The sequence below is a fragment of the Hyaena hyaena genome, unplaced genomic scaffold, assembly GCF_003009895.1.
Source record: "Hyaena hyaena isolate Hyena2069 unplaced genomic scaffold, ASM300989v1 scaffold_958, whole genome shotgun sequence".
Lineage (NCBI taxonomy): Eukaryota > Metazoa > Chordata > Mammalia > Carnivora > Hyaenidae > Hyaena > Hyaena hyaena.
The window spans coordinates 643755-669839 of NW_024081594.1; the positions used below are offsets into that span (position 1 = coordinate 643755).

At 33.7% G+C, this 26085-nt stretch overlaps 1 pseudogene; it reads left to right on the forward strand.

The window, feature by feature from the left end:
- The first annotated feature begins 1413 nt into the window (after positions 1-1413).
- LOC120223162 lies at positions 1414-2101 on the forward strand (annotated as a pseudogene).
- Positions 2102-26085: the final 23984 nt, after the last annotated feature.

Genomic DNA, 26085 nt, shown 5'->3' on the forward strand with positions numbered 1-26085 from the left:
GATGTACTAAGCAACTGCAAGTTATTGGTATAGTTTACTATTGTTTTCAAATGTAAACATTGCTCTAACTCCCAGATATTTGTTTCTTTATGAAATATTTTATGAGAGGGACTATTTTAAAATAACAAAATAGTCCATTCTTCCTAGTTGTAAGCATTTACTCAGTGAAAGGGAAACACGAATATTTCTGAATCATACAAAATCAAGCAGAAAATATAAATTTAACACTTCAATCCTTTTCATAGGCTAGGAATTTGAAAACATGGGTTCTTTATTTTTATGGGATCCTGCCTTAATGATTGTGGATGGATCAGAACATTCATCTACCGATTCAATCATCTATGTTAATTGATGAAACAGAAATTTTTACATTTTCTGTTTTAATGTCTTTTGATTCTGAGAATTTTCTATTTTTGCAACCTTTGAATGAAATTTGCAAGTGTGCCATTTTTCTAGCAGTAATATCTTAGGATTCTTTATTATTTTATCTTTTAGTGTGAGATGTTATTTGTGTCTTTCTATAAACTGAAAGAATTTCTTATTAGTGATCTATGGGATCTGCTCTACTTCCATCAGAGAACTCATATTTTGATTGAGGAGAAAGTCAAACATGTAGTTCAAAAGGGATGAATATAATGAAATAGACATAGTTAGATTCTACAGTAGCAGAAAAGAAGGGATGTTCAGTTTTTCCATGGACAGTGAAGGGGTATCTGGGAGTTTTCATTGAGAAGATAGTAGTTAAATGAAATCTTGGAAGATAGATAAGACAAAAAGACAGAAAGTCATTACAAATAGGAGGATGACTATGTCTGAAAGCAAGAAGACATAAAAATGTGTGATATGTTTTATGAAATTCAAGTGGTTTCGTGTGTTTTGAATATAAGGCTTAAGGTAGGGAGTTTTTAGAAATGAGCCTAAATTAATATAATAAAACAGATTATGTGCATGATATCAGTTCTAAGGGATTTTCATTGTGAGATATACCCTTCAGATAATCTAGATGTAATGTAGATACAATCCAAATACTAAAACAACCCACCTTGGTTCACTAAAATAAGAACTTTATAAAAGCTAGGCACTATGATGCACATCCCATTGTTTGTTACTCCTTTCCCATGAGTATTTTGGGAAGTCACAGACTATTTATGAACACATAAATAAGATGAAAAGAATTCAGATATAGGCAACGAAATTACATTTAAGTTACATGTAAAACTAAAATTGTTAAGTATAAAAATGAATAATTACAAATACTAATAAAATAATGAGATTGAAATAAACCTTAATTTGAAAATTTTGATTTGGAGGTCCGGTAGAAGAGCAGGCGAGCTAGCTGTCCACTGAGGTGGCAGGGGAGTCTATAAGGAGCATGTGGCTAAGGACCGGCACAGAGGCTGGCACAGAGAAACCATGGCCCTTCAGGACTTGGGTACCTTCTGCCTGTTTCTGCTACACCTCCATGGGTCCTTGATCACCAGACAAGATTCTATAAGATCTTGGGGGTGCCTCGAAGTGCATCTGTAAAAGATATTAAAAAGGCCCACAGGAAACAGGCCCTGCAGCCTCATCCTGACTGGAACCCTGATGATCCTAGAGTTCAGGAGAAATTCCAGGATCTAGGTGCTGCTTAGGAGTTTCTGTCAGACAATGAGAAGCAGAAACAATGTGATACTTATGGTGAAAAGGGATTGAAAGTTGGGCATTAGGGCTCCCATGGAGACATTTTTTCACACTTCTTTGGAGATTCTGATTTCATGTTTGGAGGAACCCCTTATCAACAAGATAAATTTTCTAAGAGGAAATGATATTATTATAGAGCTAGAAGTCCCTATGGAAGAATTATTAAAGAGGAAATTTTGTGGAAGTAGTTAGAAACAAACCTGTGGCAAGGCAGTTTCCTGGCAAATGAAAGTACAACTGCCAGCAAGAGGTGCAGACTACCCAGCTGGTCCCAGGGTGCTTCCAAATGACCCGAAAGGTGGTCTGTGATGAGTGCCCTAACGTCGGACTGGTGAATGAAGAATCATCACTGGTTTGGTTTAACAACATCAAGCGCTCTTTGATAATCACTCCCCATGTAGATTTTCCAAAAGAATAGGTAACAGAGGAAGCAAGAGAAGGTATCAAACAGTTACTGAAACAAGGATCAGTGCAGAAGGCATACAATGGACTACAAGAATATTAAGAGTGAATAAAATTGGACTTTGTTTAACATAAGTGAATCCATGATATTTATTATCAACGAAGTGTTGTATGTATGTGTATGTGTGTGTGTTTTGTTCTTGTTTTCAATATGCAAGTTGGGCTTAATTTTGTTCTCCTAATGATCATCATGAAATGAATAAGTGGGTTTAAGAATTTGTTCATCTGTGTTCAGAGAAGAATGACCAGCAAAAGGCTTAATAATATCTCTCCCTTTGGGGATTTAATGTATGGTGCTGCCACCTGAGATTAAAGAATTAAAGGTATAAGAGACTACAGGAGCAAAAACAAACAAACAAACCCACAATATAAAGGGTTGGAGTTAATTGGTAGCTATTTCATTCAAAATGCCAACAGAAGTCTGTTTTTAAATATGTTTTGTTGCTATCTTTTTTTGGCGATTCCAATACAAAATAATTGAAATAAGAACACATTCCAGGGGTGCCTCAGTGGCTTAGTTGGTTAAGCTCTGGACTTTGGCTCAGGTTGTGATCACAGTTTGTGAGTTCAAGCCATGTGTGGGGCTCTCTGTTGTCAGCACAGAGCCTGCTTTAGGTCCTCTCTTCCCTTCTCTCTCTGCCTCTCCCCAACTCATACTCTGTCTCTGTCTCAAAAATAAATAAACATTAAAAAAACAGTCTAATGTTTCCTGAATTTATCATTCATACAACATTTCAAGTGGATAATCAAAACTTGGCTGCATAGTAATTTAGTCCAAATAAGACAACTCTATAATATTTGGAAAATTTTAAGTATTTTATCTTTTCCTAGAGGTAAGGTTCTTTAAGAGTTCAGGGAAATGAAGTATTATTTCTAGTTGGAAAGGGTAGTATTTTAGAGTCGGGTTATGAATGGTGGATGTGCATTGGTAAGTTTGGAGGCTTATAATTAATATTTCCTGAATATTTCCTGAAATATATTCAGGAAAAAAAGAGTGAAATAATATTTACCAATAGACCAGTAATTTGGGCTGATGGATTTAATACCTAATTTATTTCATAAGTTCTGACAACCTATAATTTTGTTAGCCACCTCTTCAGGTTGCAGTTATAGAAACTAAGTAGCTCAAGAGAAAAGAAATTGTTGGCTTCCATAACTGAAGAGTCATGTATGACTGTATCCCGGGGTTCCGTGTCATCACTAGTCTCTGTCTTATTCACTGTTGGCTCCATTTTAAGACAAGTCCCTCCTTACCTCAGTACAGGCCAGCATTTTCAGACGTATATGCCATTCTCTTAGCAATCTGTGCAAGAAGAAACCTCTTTCACTATTATCCCAACATACTCCCTATACTTAGCTATGTTTGCCTTTTCTGAGATTCCAGGCTCTTTCCTGACCTAATCAACATGGCTGGTGGTTAATTCCTGGGCTTGGGTCATGAAGTTCCTTACAGTGTAGAAGTAGGACTAACCTGAAGATTATATGATCTCAGGGTTGGGAAGCAGTTACTCAAATGAAAATCTAGTGGATCCTGGTGTGGGAAATATAGTAGTTATTTGTTGTCATCAACTTACATTTTACTGTTTTAATTTTGAACTTTATACAAATCGAGCAACTGGGATTTTTTTATTTTATCCAAATGAACTGGAACAGAGATCATTACGGTATGTTCTCACTTGAACAAACCTTACATACCAAGTGTTATAGGTTTCACTGCAGACTTACATGATTGCAGTCTTACTTTTTGGATACAAGTAACTGCAGACTCACTCTTGAACTTATGTTCCTCATGAACTAATAGCCTATAATATAAAAGGGTTACAGTACAAGAGGAAATTGGGGGCCAGAGAGGAGAAAACATGGTATAATGGGAAAGAAGTAATTTTATCAAAAATTCAAAAAATTTAAAATTTAAATATTTACATACAACCTACCTTGATTCAAACAAATATTTTATTGTGCCTGTATTTCCCTACTGTCACAGGGCTCAAAAACTAGTGGAAAAAATCAATTGCTTAAAGGATTATTACCTTATAGTAAATATATTATTAAAGGGTACTATGGGAACCCAGAAAAGGAACATTTTTCTAGGGTGTGTAAAATGGGATGAAAATGTGTTTTGCAAGAAAGTATGGTCTCTAAGGATTATTGAAACATAATTTCAATGTTCTCCAATAATTTAAATATGAAATTTCTAAACTGTTAAAAAAGAGTAATAGAGAAAAAAGGTAACTTAGGTTTCATTTCCTATAAATTGCTTTAGTGGAAAATATTCCACTGACCTCTCATAATTTTCAGCTTATTAATTTTAGACTATTCTGTTCTCTACATTAATAGTCAAGGATAGAATTTTAGAATGGAGGAATAACAACAAAACTAGAAAATAGTTTTAAAAGATACTGTGGATAAGGCATTTCTTTTGAAATTTTCAGAGTACCCAGCAAAGCTCTGATTTTATTCGAAGAGTAATTAGAAAAAACTTCTCTAGACAACCATCTTTAGCAGACAGCATAAAATCTCAATGGGAAGGGAAATACCAATTTATGGGTTCCTGCTCCTTTCCAGATGTCAGATTATATATTCCCTGGGCTCTCACATAGGATAATTTAGTTCTTGTCTTGGCTTTACTAGTTAATCAGTCCATGGGTAGTCTTGGGCACTTTTTTTCTTTTGTTTCTTCAGCCGTAAAATGGGAATAACACATGTCTTACTTTAGTAAATAGACATGATTGCTTTCTTTTTCTTCCCTTTCCCTCTTCCCTCCCTCCACTCCTTTCTATCCCATCTTCCCCCCCAAAAAAAACATTTCATTAGAGCCCACTAAATACCTGGCACTGTGATTAGTGCCGGGGTGCAAAGATGAAAATGGCATTCTTTTCCTCAAGAGATCAAGGGCAGTTAGGGAAACTAAATAATGAACGAGTAATGTCAGTATAGTATGATCTGTGTTCTGGAAGAGGAAGGAGTCTTACCTCAGGTCAGTAATAGTCTCTTAATAACTAAGAAAAGAAAAATATATGTCTGCATCACATACACAGACTTCCTTGTAAAATCAAACCTGAAGTGGAGTAAACAGCAGTTTAGCATATTAAATTACTCAATGAGTCATGAGTAATGAGTTCGATTATTCAATGAGCCATGATCATAATACACATTCACTGGGCCTTTCAACCTGGTATAAGATAACTTTTTTTCACACTGATGTGTTAGTGCCATCTCTCTCTAACTGTTCCATAGCAGTGATCATGAATTACTAATAGTCCAGAGCTCTTGTGGGGATTAAAATGCATATGAAAGTGCTAGTCTTGTGTTCATAGCATTTTAAAAATTTCATTTACTCTTATATTCAACAAATACTTATTGTGGACATATTACAAATTCTGCATGATCTCACTTATATGTAAAGTAGTCAGATTCACAGAAGTAAATAGAATGGTGTTACCAGGGGCAGAGTAGAGAGGGAAATGAGAAGGTGTTGGTCAAAGTGTACAAAGTTTCAGTTACACAGGAAGAGTAAGTTCTGTAGATCTAATGTTTGGCAAGGTGACTATAGTTAACAATTCTGTGCTGTACACTTGAAATTTGCTAATAGGGTACATCTTTTAAAATGTTCTCACCAGAGAAAAGGAGAGAGAAAGGAAGTGGTAATATATATTACCATTTTTAATATATTCAGTTCCTGTTTGTCAATTATACCTCAGTAAATCTGAAAAAAGACAATTCCATTAAGAGATTAGTAAAACAATAATAGTGGTAATATTCCAAGATAAGAAATAGGAAAGAGCAGATTTGTAGGGGAGGAAGAGATGATGAATTTAATATTGTATATGTTAAATTTGAAACAGCACTAAGGGTCTGGCATTCAAAAATACAATCTGGTTTATCAGTTTTGGAGTCCTTAGGCACATTAGGTAGACACCCTCAATAGAATTTCTTGTTCTTTTTTAAAAATATCTTTTGCGTCCATCAACAGATGAATGGATCAAGAAGATGTGGTTTATCTATACCATGGAATACTACATGGCAATGAGAAACAATGAAATCTGGCCATGTGTAGCAACATGGATGGACCTTGAGGGTGTTATGCTGAGCGAAATAAGTCAGGCAGAGAAGGACAAATATCATATGTTTGCATGTATAGGAGGATTAGGAGGAACTTGACGGAGGAACAAGGGGGAGAAGAAGGGGGGAAATGGTGGGGGAAAGGGAGAGAGGCAAACCACGAGAGACTCTTGAATGCTGACAAAAACTGAGGACTGATGGATGTGAGGGGGGGGGGGGGATGGGCATGGAGGAGGACACTTGTGGGGATGAGCACTGAGTGTTATGTGGAAACTAATTTGACAATAAACTATTTGTAAAAATATATATATATATATATATATCTTTTACTCTGAAATGACATGAATTATAAAGGACATCTCTGAAATCTAATAAATAAATTATCAGTTTATCCTTAGGAAAAAAGACAGTTTATGTTAGCAAACACTTGACCATATAATACTAGTATATGAAAGTAATCTAATCCATTTCTTTTTTTTCTGATGTCACACAGTGTCGTTCAATGGATATATAAGAGGTTACTGGAAAGGTAGAAGAATAGAATATGAATCAAGAAGCAATCCATTTATATGTGGAAAGAGAACTAAAGGCTCTCAGAACTATGGGTTCATTGTTATCTGTTTGGTTTCTCTTTATTGTAATGGAACTATTATTATTTACCAGTCTTTCTGGGTACCAGAAAATATACCTTTATTCTAGTAAAAGGTCAAACATTGTATTCATTGTATGCACTGGTCCTCACACCCAGACTTTAAGTAGTAGTTGTTTCAAATTAATGTAAAAAAAAAAAACAAAAAAAAAACATAGGTAAAAGATGTGTTCCACGATAGTCTTTTTACTCCCTTTCAAAAGAAATCAGGTATTCAACTATATTTGAATAAAAATTAAAATAAAACAAAGTAAATAGTGTATATTTTATGGAATAGAAATTCTCTCATGGTCTAGAAAGATCAATACCAGGATTTTGTTTGCTGATGAAAAGAAATGCTACAGAGAAAAATAACCAGAATCACAATTTCCCTTTTGCATATATTTTTTTTCTAAAATGTTTCACAGTTTAATTCTCATAACAACTTGTGAAGTAGGTAGCAAAGATACTATTATTCCCATTTTGCAGATACTCAACTTCTTTCGGATTTAGTCATTATTCAAAATTAGTGAGTTGGAAACTGGGGTCTAGGGTTCGCAAGTACTGTGGAACTTTTGGAAGTAACACAAGTTATGAAGTTTAAGATCCAGTGCATTAAAAATACACAAAATTGGGGGCGTCTGGGTGGCTCAATCAGTTAAGCGTCTGACTTCGGCTCAGGTCATGGTCTCACGGTTTGGGGCTTTGAACCCCGCATCGGGCTCTGTGCTGACAGCTCAGACCCTGGAGCCCATTTCAGATTCTGTGTCTCCCTCTCTCTCTGACCCTCCCCGGCTCATGCTGTCTCTCTCTCTCTCTCAGAAATAAATAAAACATTTAAAAAAGTAAAAAAAACAATACACAAAATTGGCACATTTCCCTAGCAGTAAAATGAAGGGTTTAACCAAAGATGTCTAAGGTCCTATTTATGTTAACATCCTGTTAATTATTCCATTGTATCCACTTTATACACTGCTCCTGTTGCCCAGAAATTTAGTGGATCATTTCAGGCCATGATGTATGTTGTTTCAATATTCATTCAAGAGACAAGGATTGCTAACTTCTCAGTAATTTCATAATTTTCCATATTATTATATCTTGAGAATAAATACTTGCTTTGTATGGGAGTGAATATTATTATCATTAATTTATGTTTTATATGACAGCTACTTCCAAGCATTATTTGAGATGACTCAATAACCATAGCCTGCATTAACTGAGATCTTATTCTGTACCAGGATATATGGGCTCTACATGCATTTTGTAATTTAATACTCCAATAGTGCTGCAAGATAGGTAATAAGAGTATTCATATTACCCTTATTTACAGATTAGAAAATATAGACACAAAAGGATTGAATCATACAATGAAGAAGGCTAAAGATTAAATTCCTGTCCAGGTCTGGTTAACTTCAAAGGCTACCTGCTATGGAGTGTCTCTAACATAAAACATACATGTAATATGGAGGAAAATTTTTAAAAAATAGAATAAAAGTTTTTAGAAAGAGGATATAGATAGCAATAGTTTAGTTGGTATAAGTGTCCACCATATCCAGCTCCAAATTTCCTAATAAAGCAAGAAATACAAAAGTACTTTGGTTGGGACTGATCAATATAACAAAAAGAAATATATGTTCTTTTTTTCCTGGACAGTAACTTTTATAACTATTTTTGTTGTACCTCTCTACAATAGATATGTTAAATAAGACAGTCATCTACATCTTTTAGAAAAGATTTTGCAAGGACATATAAATCTTTGAATGGATGAGTACTTGCTTGAGATTTGTTGAACTCTTAACTTGGTGATTTGCTATTTTTTGATCAAATATTAGAATCTTTTAAGTATTTTCTCAAATATTTTTCTGCCCTATTTTTAGTCTTCTTGCTTTGTGGAACTCTGGTTTTATATATTTTAGATGGCCTGATAATGTCTCACATGTCACTGAGGCTTTTTTTCTCCTTTGTGCTCTGTTTGGATGTTTTCTATTTAACTATGTTCAAGTTCAGTGATCTTTTCTTCTGTTGTGTCCAGCCTGTCATTAATATTTTCAATACATTTTTTATTTTATATATTGTATTTTTCAGTTCTAGGATTTTTAATCCATTCTTTTAAGCAGTTCTCCAATCTGTCCTGAAATTCCCCAGTTTTCTAACTATAGCAGTTTTTTTCATTTATATGTGTTAACATAATTCTTCATAGTTGTTTTGAAGTCCTTCTCTGCTAATTACAACTTCTGGGCTTTGTGTGAATCTTTTTATTGACTCTTTTTTTTTTTGTCTATGTGTCACTTTTAAAAAGTTTATTTACAAAATTAAAAAATAATAATAAATAAAAATGTATTTTCATGTCAAGATTTTTTATTGTATACTGTGTATTATTGATAATATGCTATGAAGATGCTGAAGTGTGTTCTAACAACAAACTCTGAAGAGTGCTGGGGTTTGTTCTAACAACAGTTAACTTGAATGCATAGAGGTTTGCCTTTATGCTTTCTTCATGGGATCTATTTTGGTTTTGCCATTAATCTTAAGGCAAATATTTTAGTTCTAAACCTTAATTTGCATTCCTAGAATGTGGTCATTCTGGGATATTAGTGGAAAATTCAAAGTTTTAGAACTCAGATTCCAAACTTTGTCTCCCCGGTGGTAGGCAGAAACTGAAATATCTACTCTGATACCACTATAGCACCAAACCTAGGGCAGAATATCCAAGGTTCCATACTTACTGTGTCCAGATCATGTGCTGATGAAATTTCTACTTTCTTTTCCACAGTGTTACTTGAGACAGGTGTGATCACTTGAGTTGCTCCATGAAAGTATTTTTCTTAGATATGATTCTTAAAGGTGGAGGTAGAAAATACAGAGCCAACTTTTTTCATTTGTCCTGTCTCTGGATATACTTCAGGTTTTCCCAATGTCCAACTGTGATGAACTCTATATTTTTGACATTTCTATTTCACTTTGTCTACAAATTTCACCAGGGGTCCTGGTAAACTTTCGGTGAAGCTGAAGTCTGGTTATGCCCCAGAAACTCTGTTTAGTTTATTTTCTCCTAGGAGCCTTGCTCTAATTGTGGCAATATTGACTTTTACTACAGAATCAGATTTATTCTTGTGATTAATTTGTTCAAAGTAGAATAAAATATATTTAAGCGTACATACATGTGTGCCAAAATGATAAAGTAATATAAAAGAATTATTAACGTGGAAGATAGTGGTAATCTCTATAGGTAAAGGAGAGAATTATGATTAAGGAGGGGCTCAGGATTCTTGAGGTACTGGTAAAATTTTTTTTCTTCGTCTAGATATATGGTTATTCACTGTGTTATGATTCTTTTTTTTTTAAACGCTTTATTTATTTCTGAGAGAGACAGAGACAGTGTGAGCAGGGGAGAGGCAAAGAGAGAGGGAGGTACAGAATCTGAAACAGTCTCCAGGCTCTGAGCTAGCTGTCAGCACAGAGCCCAACGCGGGGCTCGAACCCAAGAACCGTGAGATCAGGACCTGAGCCGAAGTCGGATGCTTAACCGACTGAGCCACCCAGGTGCCCCTATGATTCTTTAAACTATACACGTTATACACATTTCTGTATATATTTCACAATTTTTAAAGGGAAAACAACATGGTATGACTGAAAAAAAGACGAAAGGAAAGAATGAGATGTTAGAAAATGACTTCTGGTTATGCATTTATATTGTACGTAGGAAGACTCATATGCTATTTTCAGAAGGTACCTTGCTTGATGATGAAATTCCAATATGCAAGTAATTTAATCTCTCCAAGATTCAGTTTCTTCAACTATAAAATGAGGATAAAAGTAACTACCTCACAGAGCTGTTGTAAGGAATAATGAGTTAGCATATAGAAAGTATTTCCTAGCACAGTAGGTTTTCAATAAATATGTCTACCAATCCCCCACCCTCAAATGTATTCCCATAGGTATTGAGCAATTAGGGACAAGAGTTAAATCCATAGCCAAATTAAATTCTTTGTATTAATTATGAGACGCTTCTTCAATTCAGCTTTTTTGGAAATTTGTTTTTATTATAGATTCAACAATTACTCATATCCCATTACTATTACATACTCAATTGCTTTATCGTTCAATATCCTTAAAATTCAGTGCCTCAGAGAGGTGCCTGGGTGGCTCAGTTGGTTAAGTGTCCAACTTTTGATTTCAGCTCATGTCATGATCTCATGTTCGTGGGTTCGATGCCCGCATCAGGCTCTGTGCTGATGGAATGGAGCTGGCTTGGAATTCTCTCTCCCTCTCTCTCTGCCCTTCCCCTGCTCTCTCTCTGACTCTTTCAAAATAAATAAGTGAACATTTAAAAAAATGATACTTTCATTGTTATTAATGCACATAAAGATAGAGGATAGGAAAATAAAACAAAATAGAGGATAGGATCCATGTGTAAGGAAGAAACAGATTAGATGCAAACAATTGAACTATTAAAAAGGGATTCACAGCAAGCTTACAAAAAGTCCTCCCTGTTTTAGTGATTCACATGGTAGAATTTCCTTGTATTAATCAACAACTTCCCAAGAATATAGCCCTATGAAAAAGCATATAGCCTTAAGAGCTATTGCTCTACCTAGAAAGAATCTTCGATGAACACGGAAAATACTTTCCACAGGTTAGCAAAGGCCATTTAAAGATACATTGAAAAATCTCTTTGGATTTTTTTCTAAGGCTTTTTGGATTTTTTTCTAAATTTATACAAAAATTTTATTTTTAATTTTTTAGTGTTTATTTATTTATTTTGAGAGAGAGAGAGCATGCATGAATGAGGAGAGGGGCAGAGAGAATGGAGAGAGAGAATCCCTGGTAGGCTTCAGCGCAGAGACTGAGCAGTAAGTTTCCTTGGTGCAGGTATTCATACCCATATTCCTCACACAAACACAAAATAATAATTCAGAAATAGCACATTTGTATGCGGAAACAATTATTTTGTTGTTATCAGTGCAATAAAGGGTCAAAATGTTAAGAGTGTGTGATTTGGGAGTTAGACAGACTGAAGATATTGAATCCTGGAGTAACAAAAGTGAACTATGAAATTCATCAGATCCAAGTTTGAATCCAGGCTTGATCATTCAGCTCTACCACCTAAAGAAAGTTACTTAATTGCTCTCAGCATCAGTGTTCTTTTTAGGGAAGTGCCATCTCATTTATCCTGACAGAATTACTGTGGCATTAAGTGGGAGGGCCTATGTGAAGGGCCTATGTGAAGGGCCTAACACAGTGCCTCTTTACCTCCCTCCAGGATCTAGATTAGGACTACAAACAGATCTAAGGCCTCCTGAGTTCAATAGACACTGAAGTTAAACTGCTTCCCTACTGTCCTCTCCAGTCTTTTTCTGACCTGTACTAATTTTTTCAACTGAAGTATAGTTGATATACAGTGATATTAGTTAGATATTAGATATTAGTTCAGTGATGCAATATTTATATGCATTATAAAATCCTCACTATGGTAAATGTAATTACTATCTGTCACCATACAAAGTTATTACAGTATTATTGACTATATACCTATGATTTACTTTTCATCCCTGTGACTTACTTTATAATTAGAAGTTTGTACCCTTCACTTATTTCTCCCATTCCCCCAATTCCTTCCCTTCTGGCAACAACCAGGTTGTTCTCTGTATTTATGGACCGTTTCTGTTTTTGTTATAGTTTATTTGTTGACTTTTTTTTATATTCCATACATAAATGAAATCATATGGCCTTTTTTTGTCTGACTTATTTCACTTAGCATAATACCTACTAGGTCCATCCGTATTGTCCCAAATTACAAGTTTCATTTTTTAATGGCTGAATAATATTCCATTGTATATATACCACATCTTCTTTGTCCATCCATTTATCTATGGACACAGGTTGCTTCCATATCTTGCTATTGTAAATAAAGCAGCAGTAAACATAGGGATGCATATGTTTTTTTTAAACTAGTGTTTTTATGTTTTTTCAGTAGACCCCAGAAGTGGAATTGCTGCATCATATGGTATGATCTTGTAATTTTTAAAAAGTTTTTATTTATTTATTTTGAGAGGAGAGAGAGCATGAAAGTGGGGGAGAGTCAGAGAGAGAAGGAGAGAGAAAGAATCCCAAGCAGACTCCACACTGTCAGTTCAGAGTCCAATGCGGGGCTTAAACTCATGAACCACGAGATCATGACCTGCGCCAAAGTTGGACACTTAAGTAACAGCCACCCAGGTGCCCTATACTTGTAATTTTTTGAGGAGTCTCCAAACTGTTTTCCATAGTGATGACACCGATTTATACTTGCACTAGCAGTGCATAGGGGTTCCCTTTTTCCACACCCTTGTCAATACTTATTATTTCTTGTCTTTTTTATAGTAGCCATCTTGACTGGTGTCAAATGATATTTCATTGATGTTTGATTTGTATTTCCTTGTTGGTTAGTGATGTTGAGCATCTTTTCATGTGTCTGTGTCTATCTGATGTCTTCTTTGGAAAAATGTGTATTCGGATCCTCTGCCCATTTTTAATTGGATTATTTTTTTTTAATGTTGAGTTGTACAAGTTATTTATATATTCTGGATATTAACCCATTCCATTTTCAGATATATTATTTGCAAATACTTTATCCCAGTAAGTAGGCTCCCTTTTCATTTTGTTGATGGCTTCTTTTGCTGTGTAAAAGCTTTTTAGTTTGAAATAATCCTAATAGTTTATTTTTGCTTTTGTTTCCCTTGCCTGAGAAAACAGATGCAGAAAAAATATTGCTAAGATAGATGTCCAAGAGTTCACTGCCTAATTTTTCTTTTAGGAGTTTTATGGTTTCAGGTCTTACATTTAGGTCTTTAATCCATTTTGAGTTTATTTTTGTGTATGGTGTAAGGAAGTGATTCAGTTTCATTCTTTTGTTGTTGCTATACAGTTTTCCTAGCACCATTTATTGAAGACTGTCCTTTACTCATTGTATATTCTTGTCTCTTTTGTGATAGATTAATTGATCATGTAAGTGTAAGTTTATTTCTGGACTATCTATTCTTTTCCATTGATCTATGTGTAATTTTTTTGTGTCAGTACCAATATTGTTTTCATTACTATAGCTCTGTAGTATAGTTTGAAGTCTGGGATTGTTACACCTCCAACTTTGTCCTTCTTTCTCAAGATTGCTTTAGCTATTTGGGGTATTTTGTGGTTCCATACAAAATTTAGGATTATTTGTTCTAGTTTTGTGAAATATGCTATTGGTATTTTGATAGGAATTGCATTGAATTGTAGATTGCTTTGGGTAGCATGGACATTTTAACAATATTAATTCTTCTAGTCCATGAGCATGGTATATTGTTCCATTTATTTGTGTTTTATTCAATTTCTTTTATCGATACCGTAATATTCAGAGCATAGGTCTTTTACCTCCTTGGTTAAATTTATTCCTAGATGTTTTATTATTTTTGATGCAATTGTAAATGAGCTTGTTTTCTTAATTTCTCTTCCTGCTATTTTATTATTAGTATATAAAAATACAACAGGTTTGTATATTAATTTTGTATCCTGCAACTTTATTGAATTCATTTATTCTGGAAGATTTTTGGGAGATTCTTTAGAGTTTTCTATATAGTTTCGTGTCATCTGCAAGTAGCATCAATTGTACTTCTTTCTTATCAATTTGGATGACTTTATTGCTTTTTATTGTCTGACTGCTGTGGCTAGCACTTCTAGTACTATGTTGAATAAAAGTGGTGAAAGTGGACACTCTTTTCTCGTTCTTAAACTTAGAAGAAAAGCTTTCAGCTTTCCATTATTAAGAACTATGTCAGTTGTGAATTTTATATAGCCTTTATTCTGTTGATGTATGTTAGAGTTTATCATGAATAAATGTTGAATTTTGTCAAGTGCTTTTCTGCATCTATTGAGATGATATACAACTTTTATCCTTCCTTTTGTTAATATAGTGTATTTCATTGATTTGCAAATATTAAACCACCCATGTATTCCTGGGGTAAATCTCACTTGATTGTGGTGAATGATCCTTTTAATATATTGTTGAATTCAGTTTGCTGATATTTTGTTGAGGGTTTTTGAAGATATGTTTATCAATGATATCAGCCTGTAATTTTCTGTCCGTCTGTCTCTCTTGTTTTATAGTGTCTTTGTCTGATTTTGATATCAGGGTAATGCTGGACTCATAGAATGAATTTGGAAGACTTTCTTCTTATTCAGCTTTTTGGAATAGTTTGGGAAGGATAGGTCTTAACACTTCTGTATATAATCAGTAGAACTGACGTGGTCTTAGACTTATTTGTGAGAGTTTTTTGATTACTGATTCAATTTCATTACTACTAATTAGTCTGTTTAGATATTCTATTTCTTTCTAATTCAGTCCTGGAAGATTGTATAGTTCTGGTAACTTATCCATTCCTGTGTTGTCCAATTTGTTGGCTGTAATTTTTTCTATAATTCTTTGTATTTCCATGGTGTTGGTTGTAATTTCTCCTCTTTCATTTTTTATTTTATTTTAATACTCTCTCTCTTTCTCTTGATGAATCTGGCTAAAGGCTTATCAATTTTGTTTATTTTTTCAAAGAACCAGCTCTTGGTTTCATGATCTTTTCTCCCCCTTCCTTCTTCCCTCCCTCCTTCTCTTTCTTTCTTTCTTTCTTTCTTTCTTTCTTTCTTTCTTTCTTTCTTTCTTTCTTTCTTCTTTCATTTATTTCTGCTCTAATCTTTATCAACTCCTGCCTTATACAAACTTTGGACATTATATCTTCTTATTTTTCTAATTCTTTAATGTGTAAGTTTAGATTGTTTATTTAAGATTTTTCTTGTTTCCTGAAATAGGCCTGTATCACTATAAAATTCCCTCTTAAAACTGCTTTTGCTGTGTCCCAAAGATTGAGCTATTGTGTTTCCATTTTTATTTGTGTCAAGGTATTTAAAAAGTTTTTTTAATTTCTTCATTGACCTATTGATTGTGTAGTAGTATGTTGTTTAGCTTCCACATGTTTGTGTTTTTTCCTGTTTTTTTTTTTCCCTTCTAATTGTTTTCTAATTTCATATCATTGAGGTCAGAAAAGGTACTTGATATAATTTATTGTTAAATTTATTGAGACTTGTTTTGTGTCTTAATATGCACTCTGTCCTGGAGAATGTTCTATATGCACTTGAAAGAATGAATATTCTGCTGTTTGGTGATGGAATGTTCTGTATATATCTGTTAAGTCCATCTGGTTTAATGTGTCATTCAAAGCCACTATTTCCTTGTTGATTTTCTGTCTTTATGATTTATCTATCCATGGATGTAAGAGAGATGTTAAAGTCCCTTACTATTACTGTATTACTATCTCTTTCCCTTTATGTCTGGTAATATTTGCTTTATATATATATATATATATATATATATATATATATATATATATATAGGTGATTCTATGTTAGGTACACAGATATTTTCAGTTGTTGTATTCTCTTGTTGGATTGATCCCTTTATATCTGACCTGTACTATTGATTATGCTTATATAATGCAGCTGTAGGGTTTCACGCACTTGCTGTCCTCACCTTGCCTCCCAACACAAAGCTGGCTTATCATATCAAAGCCAGATTTTTCTAGACTGGCAATTGAAGAACATCCCCACAGAGGTAGGAATAGCTGTATCTTACAGTCATAATTTCTTCTCCCCAGATTTAATTTTTTCTTGTAGATTTTTCACCAGTAGTGCTGTCCTCACCTCTGGTCTTAAGAATTTGTTTCCCTAAAATATGGATCAAAGTATGACTATAGAAAATTTCCCTAATTTTTTAGTAACATGAATCCAGCAATTCTTATCAAATATTTGTTAATTGTCAGGCATCCCCCTGACACTGTTCTGAGCCTAGGGGACCATAGCAGTCAACAAAGCAAACAAACATCCCTATTCACATGGAGTTTGCCTTCTTGTGTAGATCAGAAAGTAAAATTTAAAAGTAGATTTACCAAACACATGGGAAAACACAAGGGAAAGATATAGAGCTGTTAATGTATAATTTAATAACCTTGCTCATAAACCTATCCTCTTCTCTCTCCATAGAGGATGACCTACTCTAGAGTGTTCTTAACTAGTCTTTCTCTCAAAGTGTCATCAGATGTTTCTTTTCTAACACCTAGAGTGTCTTTAATCTTGACTGACTCTTCCAAGTCAAAATGAGAAGTGTGACACCTAGAGATACGTTTTGCAAAAATCAGCTTCTTGTCTCAGAACTAGTCTCACTACCTTTCAAAGGGTAGGAGACACTGATCGACTGCTCACAGTTTATATCATCTTTTTCCATCATCTCAGAGCAGCAACATTAAGCAATGATATTTGGTAAACACAAAATGAGTGCTGGGGCTATGTACATACTGCAGTGATATAGTGGGAAGAATGGCAGTATTTAATCACAAAGCCACATGCACACACATATATATAGAGTCATGGCATTTTAATTTCGTTGCTAAGTTCATCCTTTGTTTTGTTGGTAAGAACACAACTCTGTAAAAATATTCTTCCTCTTACAGAACATGACTCAAAAATTCACGTATTCTAGGATATTTTAGGATTGATTATTTAAGATGGCATGCACCCATGCTACCTACATACACACATACATGTAACAAATAATTTGACTAGCTTAGCTGGGTTCAGAACCTGCTGGTATCAATAATATCCTCCTTCCACTATCTTTGAGTTAGCTATATTTTTGACCATGAAAAGAGTTTTACCACGAGCATATGCTTTTTTGCTGTCAGGACCCCCAAAGAATAAAATGCTAGATATTTAGTATTTCTTATCCTATCTTTAGCTAGAGCATAATTTGACAGATGCCTTATATATATTTTAGAGAGTTAGTTATTTAAGAGGAATTATTTCTTTATGTTATATAGAAAAGAACATTTTAAAGTTTATTTATTTTTATTTTTAGTAATCTCTACACCTGATGTGGGGCTCGAACACACAACCCTGAGATCAAAAGTCTCATGCTCCTTTGATTTAGCCAGCCTGATGCCCCAAGAACATTTTAAACGTTATTCTTTAGAAAACACTTCAAGTTTAAATGCTGTGGCAAATTTTCAGGTTCTGTAACATTTATTGTTCAATGCTATTAGGATACCGTCATGCTGTGCACTTTTAGGAGGTACATTGCATTTGGGGATGATTGAAAGCTCCAGATAACAGTGATTCTATCAAATCTGGTTACATTTCTGCCTTTGGGGATGATTGAAATCTCTAGGTATCAGGGATTCTATCAAATTTGGTTGTATTTCTGCCTTCTCAAAACAAACTAGGAAGAGACTCTGATTCTAGAATAATATTGAAGGCTTTCATAACTCTTAATCAGCTCTCTGTTTTCCTAATGTAATTTACAATACTTCATGGTTAATTCTTTTTTTCCATGCTTGCAAAAAGATTTTACTGAAGATTTTCTAATAAAGATGAAGCTGTTTAGCACACAGACTCAATATAATATCTTTTATCTTCAATCAAGGGTCTCTTCTTTGGTTCTATCTTTTGTCTTTCTTTAAACTCCTCCCCAGTCCTTCTTCTGATACGGAGCTAGCTCCATTCCTGCTTCCTATAGACTGCAAGTGCTTATGACTTTTCTCATTTATAACATTATTAATGAGGAGGAGTTTTCTTAGCAAACAAAAACAAAAACAAAACTAAACAAAACAACAACCAGGAGTAGAACTTGCACATTTTGTTCTCAGTTATATACTGTGTGCATTTAAGTAAATTCCAACTGTGTTCTTGGTTCATCTAACTTCTGTGGTCGCAAGAATAAAGATACTCTCAATTTGTCTTTTTTCTTTTCCAACAATATATGTGAACCTATATATTATGTTATAATGTATTATATATTAAATATATTATGAACCTATGCATATACCCTTAAATCTGCTGACTTAAAATATTCTTTCCAATAAACCTTATATAATTCCCTCTTCCAATATAATAGATCTTCTTCTAATCACTACTACCTAACTCCAATAAAGTAAATGACTCTTCAGGCATAGGTGAGAAAAGTATTCTATAAATGAAACATATGTTTGGTTTTTCCTCTACTGTCATCCTTTTTTACACTAAAAATCTCTTTGTTTTAGAAATGGCTCTAATTAAAATCACTTTCCTTTATACATATAAGAAACAAGGTTAATTAATATATTCTACATTAAGAATAATGAATCAGTAGAGAGAAATATATATTACTTTTGTGGCAAATTTCAATAACTGCTATCATTAGTATTTTAAATACTTTCATATCCTTTTTCATCTCAAAGAGAAAAATTTAAATGCTGTAGTTTAAAAGGCAAAGTTACATTATCAAGAAAGTAAAAAGACAACATACAGAATGAGAGAAAATATTTACAAATTACATATATCATAAGAACTTAATAGCCCCAAATATATAACAAATTATCAGAATTCAGCTATAAAAAGACAAAAAATTTAATTAAAAAATGGACAAAAGATTTGAAGAGACATTTCTCCAAAGAAGACATATAAATGGCCAATAAACACAGGAAAAGATGCTCAATTTCATTGGTCATTAGGGAAATCCAAATCAAAACCACTATGAGGTACCACTTCACACCTTCTAGAATGGCTATAACAATGTGGAAAAATTGGAACCCTCATACAATGCTTCCATATAATGGAAATGTAAAATGTTACAGCCCCTGTGGAAAATAATTTGGTGGTTTTTTTCCCCCAAAGTTAAGCAGAATTACCATATGACTCAAATGTACTTCTAGGTACATAATACAAGGAATTGAAAGCAAGGACTTAACTAAATACATGTGTGCTACTGTTTATTGCATTCTTGTTCACAATAGCCAAATGTCCAAATGCTGACACACCTCAAATGTCCATCAACAGATGAATGAATTAAAAACTGTGGTAGTACAGGGAACAGAATATTACTTATCCATAAAAAGGGGTGAAGTTCTTATATATGCTATGATGTGGATGAACCTTGAAAACATGCTTTGTGAAATAGATTAAAGGACAAATATTGTATGATTTCACTTGTGTAATATTCTAAGTAGCTAAAAACTTTGAGACAGAAGGTAGATTAGAGGTTATCAGGGGGTTGGAGAAGAGAGAAGGAATGAAGAGTTATTACTTAATGGTTACAAAGTTTCTGTTTTGGGAGATGGAAAATGTTTTGGAAATTATGGTCACAGTTGCCCACCTCTGTGAATGTCATTAATGGCATGAATTATATATTTTAAAATGATTAAAATGGCTAACTTTATTGTATATAGTTTACCACAATTTAATTTTTTTTGAATTTAAAGAAAAAGGTCAGTTATATTAAGGATGAACTTAATTTATAGTGTGCTAGTAAAAATTAGTGTTTATGGTTATCAATTCCAAAGAAGCAACCTAAAAGTTTTTGTTCCTATATTCAAGTTTTCCTTAGTTTTGAGATATGAAGACTATCTGTGAGAATTATTTTAAAATGTTGTTTTTTCAGTATGCCCCTGAATACAACTAAAATACCCAGAATTGGTACACTAATTTTCATTATAGGGGTATGACAGCAATAAGAAATTCAAAAGCATACAGGACAAAATTATTTTAAATGATCAGTTCCTATAGAATGGCTCATATTCTTTGTGCAGCTAAATAGTACTTAGCATATCTATATGGCTCCAAAGAGTCCCATAATTTACATTAACAGGCTTCACTGAAGTAATAATTCAAGTGGAAGGTAGATGTTCTTTTTATAAGCTCTAATAGAAAACATCAAGTCTGAAGTGGCACTCAGGGATTTTTATCTCAGAGAAGGTACTAACATTAAGAGGCGTGCTTTTAAGGAAATTTGCAACAGCAACAATAATAAAAAGATAACCAGGGACTTGCTTCAATTTCTTTTGCAGATCAGAGAATTATAATTTGGGGAGCAAATAATGTTACAGTTTTTAAAGATTCTTTGGGTTAGCACAATGAAAAAGTATAGGGCTTCATAAAATTTAAGATTCTATCCTTGCTAGTCTATCACACATAAATACCTTTAAAAGGTTTCTCATCTTTATTTTGCAAAGGAAAATATTGAGAAATGTTGTTTTGGATGCCAAATTTTTTGCATTCCTTCTGGTCCTGTGACTTCATGTTCGTTTGGTCATACAGGATTCTGAGAAGCCCTAGAAATGACATACTTCTTTCATTTTAATCTAGCCTGCCCAGTCACTCAGCCCTGCTTGATAAGTCTTAGCCAGTCACTTAGGAGAAGGGTTCCCTTAGGAGTTCTTGACTAATTCAAACGCTTCTCTGTGATATAAAATCTGAAGAGAATAATAAAGATGGAGAAATGTTTGACTTAAGTACTAAAAATTTTTTCCAGCATCTTTTGCCAAGTAGCAGGACGGATTGAAGAAAGTCTGGTGCTGCAGTATCTGAGAGGTGCTCTCCAGCAGACTGGGCTGCTTTATAGAGTTCACAGAACCAGATTTGCTCCCTGCTCTAAATATAAGGGACATTTTTTCATATGACATTTTTCATTTCATGTATTTCACCCCTGGATTTCATTACTTTTCATGTCACTGGTTTACATATTTTGATTATCCCAGGTATTAATTGTATTTTGGCCTTTTGAATTGTATTTTGTTTATGCAATAGCTATACTTACCAAATGCTTACTATGTGTCAGCATTTTATATGTGTTAATGCCATTAAATTCTTATAACACCACATAGTAGGTTACTGTTATCTTTATTTTAGAGGAGGAAAACAAGGCACAAAAAAGGTAGATGCGCATAGCTTTTATATAATGGAGCTAGGAATCCTGACTTCACAGTTCAGGCTCTGCCATTACATTAAATTGCCTTATTTAGTATATTGAAAATCTTTCTATATTGTTATTACCACATGGCTAATTGAATTCTCATTAATTGTATTAGCCACAGTGCAGCCTATTTTGTTCATCTGCCAAACATTTATTCAGATCCTATTTGTGTTAATTGCTGCCAAGACTGTGGAGAGCAATAAGGTGAGGATGGTATTTTTCTAGTGAAAATAAGTTGGATGAGTTAAAACTTAGATGAGTTAAAACTTCAGAGACAGATTTTCTATGAAGCTAATGAAGCTTATGTTTACCTGCATAGGAGCTTTCTAAAATCTTGGGGAGGGTCCAAGCCCCCTGTGTGACTGTGTTAACAAGGTCAGAAGTTTGGTAAATTTTTCGAAGATGAGATATTTTGATTGATCAAAACTGTTCTCTTTTTACTCTGACTTTTCTGCCACACTTCTAGTATCAGAAAGCATTGGAGTGGCCAGGGTAATTTTTGGGTTCCAACTAAAGGGACGTTGTGTTGAGAACACATTTAGTTTGAGTTTTGTAGAATATATTTATGTGATTAGCAGTTACTTTCTTCTATAATAAAGTTATTGCTAGACATCCCACTGTAGAAATTATCTCAAGGATACATTTGAGTAGAAACAATGAATTAGGCTTTTGGATTATTCAATAATCCAACTAATGAAAAGAATACATCATATGGACACCTTGGAGAAATATTTTAATGTTTTTATTTAATATTACTACTGAAACTGATGAAGATTATAATTCTAGGACAAACAGATTAATGGGTATCACTAAGTCAATGAATATGTTAGGTAAGTCCCTAGATAAGAAAATGTGAAAAGCTCATACGAAAGACACTTGACAGAGGTTTTTCCAAATAAGACAATAACTCAAAAAAATATACATGACATGACCAAAAACAAGTTATAAAGCTTAAAAAAAACATTCTAAGTCACTTATAAAGATTCCAATCAATCATGTCAGAGGAAGGTCTGATTTTTTTTTCTTAGTCACTATAGAATAATTATATTAAAAAACCATTATCATATTCAAGAGGTGTTTATTATAGAGTATGCAACCAAAAATGTAGGAAAAGCCTATCCTAACTATATGTCAGGCAGTTAATAAAAATATGCTATATTGCTAGATTTCATCATGTTTGTGGTATTTGTCAGCATTGACATTTATAATTTGTTGTGACTTATTTTCTCATTCTAAATTAATATTTACTTCTGCATCTAATTTTGTTTTTGTATGCTGTATTTTTTCTTAGAGGCTTTTTCAAAACCTGAATGTATCCCTGAATCTCTGTCTAGTATTTTCAATTTACAAAGTATTTTCACATTTGTTTTTCAAAATGATTATCATTGTTTTTCTTGATATGGAAAAGGAAGCTTTAGAGCCTTCAGTGACTTCCTCATTTCCACTTGGATCTAAAGTTCAATAACCAGAGTTCAGGCCAAGATTGCTTGATTCTATTGTTCTCTCCCCTACACGGCACTGCATTCCATGTCTGAGATTTGTTAACTAAAGCAAAAGCTCCCAGAAATGTATGACTAAATAAAAGCAATGACATATTTTAATGGATTGGCATGACCTTGTAAGGAAAACAATAAAGATCTAAATGAGCACTTAATAAAAACAATCTAAACTTAGACTTTGCAAGTTTGGAGTTTATAAACATTCAGGGACACAGAAAAGGAGATTGCTTGTTAAGCAAATGAGAAGGGTTAATGAGGGTCAAAGGGAAAGGACATAAAACAGAAAACTGTTCTTGACCCTTTATTTTCTTTAGGCTTAACTGATCACCTTAGGTTTTAGAAAGATGTTGATGTACTAGACTGAATGATGTGTATAGTTTTCAATCCATAATAGTTTTTTGTATATACAGTACTTCTCATTCATTGTTGTGTCTCCAAATCCATTATGTCGTCACAACAACCTGGGAAATCTTATTACTTATATAGTCTTTATTGCATAACCAAGCATGAAGGTACTTTACTGTATATCAGGCACTCCTTTTTTTTTTTTTACATATATTAACCCATACGATAATCACACTAACTCTTATAAGATTGGCATTATTATGATAATTCCCAGATGGAAATTGAGTCATGGAAAAGTTAAGTAAATTGTTCAAAGCCATGCAGCTAGTTAAATGCTTAGACTCTGGTACATGACCAGCCATTATCCTGCTTCCTTTATCATATCTGTGAGGTGGATGATGCTGATTGTAACATTTTACTTGGATACATTTATTCAGTATAAAGGTTATAACAATAGGTCATTTTCTATATGCAGGTGGTTCCTTTATTTTATCTTTATTTCTATTAAATTAGAAATTCTTTCATCATAATTATAGTCTCTTGGAAATGGCAGCAAGTGTTTGTTGGCACTGTCATATAGTTTCAGATTTTCAGGCTGCATACAGATCCCAAAATGTGAAGAAATTTTCCACTGAAGTCTACTTTGAGTATTCTGAAAGATGCTAAGTGGGCAAAGTTAACATACATTAATCCTAAAAGCTTCAACCTGAGATATATATTGAATAGTTTTCCAGTCTGCTCTTTAGGTAGTGCTTACCTTTGAAAGTACAACCCATATTCTGTTGCAGGATTTCCATTTGGATTACAAATAAGCCCAATTTCTTTCTCTGGCCAGCACTGACCTTTTGGCACTCAAATTGCTTGTTGCACAACTTGGTCTTCTTAAGAAATCCTGATATTCTCTGTATCAGTATCAAAATTTTGTGTTTTGGCCATAAGGTGATAATTTCAGGGTTCAAGATATAGAATTTATCTTTGAGGCACATAGCTTAAACAAGTCACTTGAAATACTAGAAACCCTCTTTCCTGGTATGAATCCATGAAGAAATGCTTTTATCTTGCTCATCTTTGCAAAGCCTCATGTGTTTTTTCAACAGTCAGCATTATTTAGTAGGGAAAGTAGCCCTGTTATTTCTGTCAGTTTCTCTGTAGAGTTCACTGAGAAAGTCATACCAATGCATCCTTCCCACACTTCCCAGTGCCCTTAACTTAACCCCAACCTCCTTACAAAACTCCTTTTCCCCATGTACTGCTTTATTTATACCCATGGTGTTTATCATTTTCTAAAATATTAAGTCGAACTACATGATATTATCGCTTCAATGTAGAACAAAACTATCAAATATCAACTATTGAATTCACTTAATTATTTGGTTTGTTGTTTGTCCTCCCCCCAACCAGGACACACACCAAAATGATGCAGATTATCTTATCTGCTTTATCACTGACTTATTACCAGCCCCACAAGTCAGTGCCTGTCAGATACAATAAAAGGTTGTTGAATCAATTAAACCATGTCTGAAATTTGAATCATTTCTTTCAATACTGAGTCAAGATGAGGAGGTAGGTTGGTGAACACCAACAGCTCTATATGAATAAAGTAGAGTGTAGCCTGGCATTTGGATGCAATTTATTTGTCCAGCAATACTCCTGTTTCTTGTACACATACACACACACACACACACACACACACACACACACACCTTGGACTATCAGTTCTAAGTGCACATTTTCTTCCAATGAAAATGTCACAGCATTTGCATCTCCACATTGTTTGTAATTGATATTAAATGACATCTAATAGTGTCACTTGATAGAGGAGTTTATGTAGAGCTCATTCTGCTTTTCCTGTGAATGTGATAGTTATTAACTTTGTAGCCAATTTAGCAAGCCTCTCAGTAATAACAGAAAATCTATCCCTTTTTCCTAGGAGCAGTACACCTATGAAGGATGCCTCTGTGGTTTTGGTCACATCTCCCTAAATTGATTAACCAAGTTAATTAACAAAGTTAACAAAAGTTGCTAATAAAGTTAATCAATTTCATGCTGGAAACATTATTATGCATTCATTCTGGTAAAATGTAATTGGTGTACTAGAAAGGTCACTGTGCAGTGTTTGAAAATGAGACAATTTCTTTACCTCATTATTTCTGATGGTCTCATAGCAGATAATATGTTGAGGGATAGGTGACTAGATCTCTTGGCCAACAAAGTCTACTTTTTAGATATTTGTAGTTATGTTTCTTATTTGCAAGTAATCATTATACTTATAGAACAACAAACATTTAATTTCCACACTTGCACAGGAATACTGTGATAGATATATGATGATCTTCTGAACTGAAGCCTTTCCTTACCCTTTCTGTTATTACTTTTATACTTTTCTGAGTTACTGTGAGTCATTGATATATTTTTGTAGATACAACACAACACTATGATAATTTAAAATGCCTGCTTTATGCAAATGATGTGAAAATTCACTACCTGAGACTAATTCACGTTGTTAACTTTGACTGTAGTGATCCTTGATGCTCCTAAACATCATGTGAGGAAATAATGATGATTAAGAAGCAACAATATTTGGGAGATGATAATAACTAACCTTCCATTTCACAATTATGAAA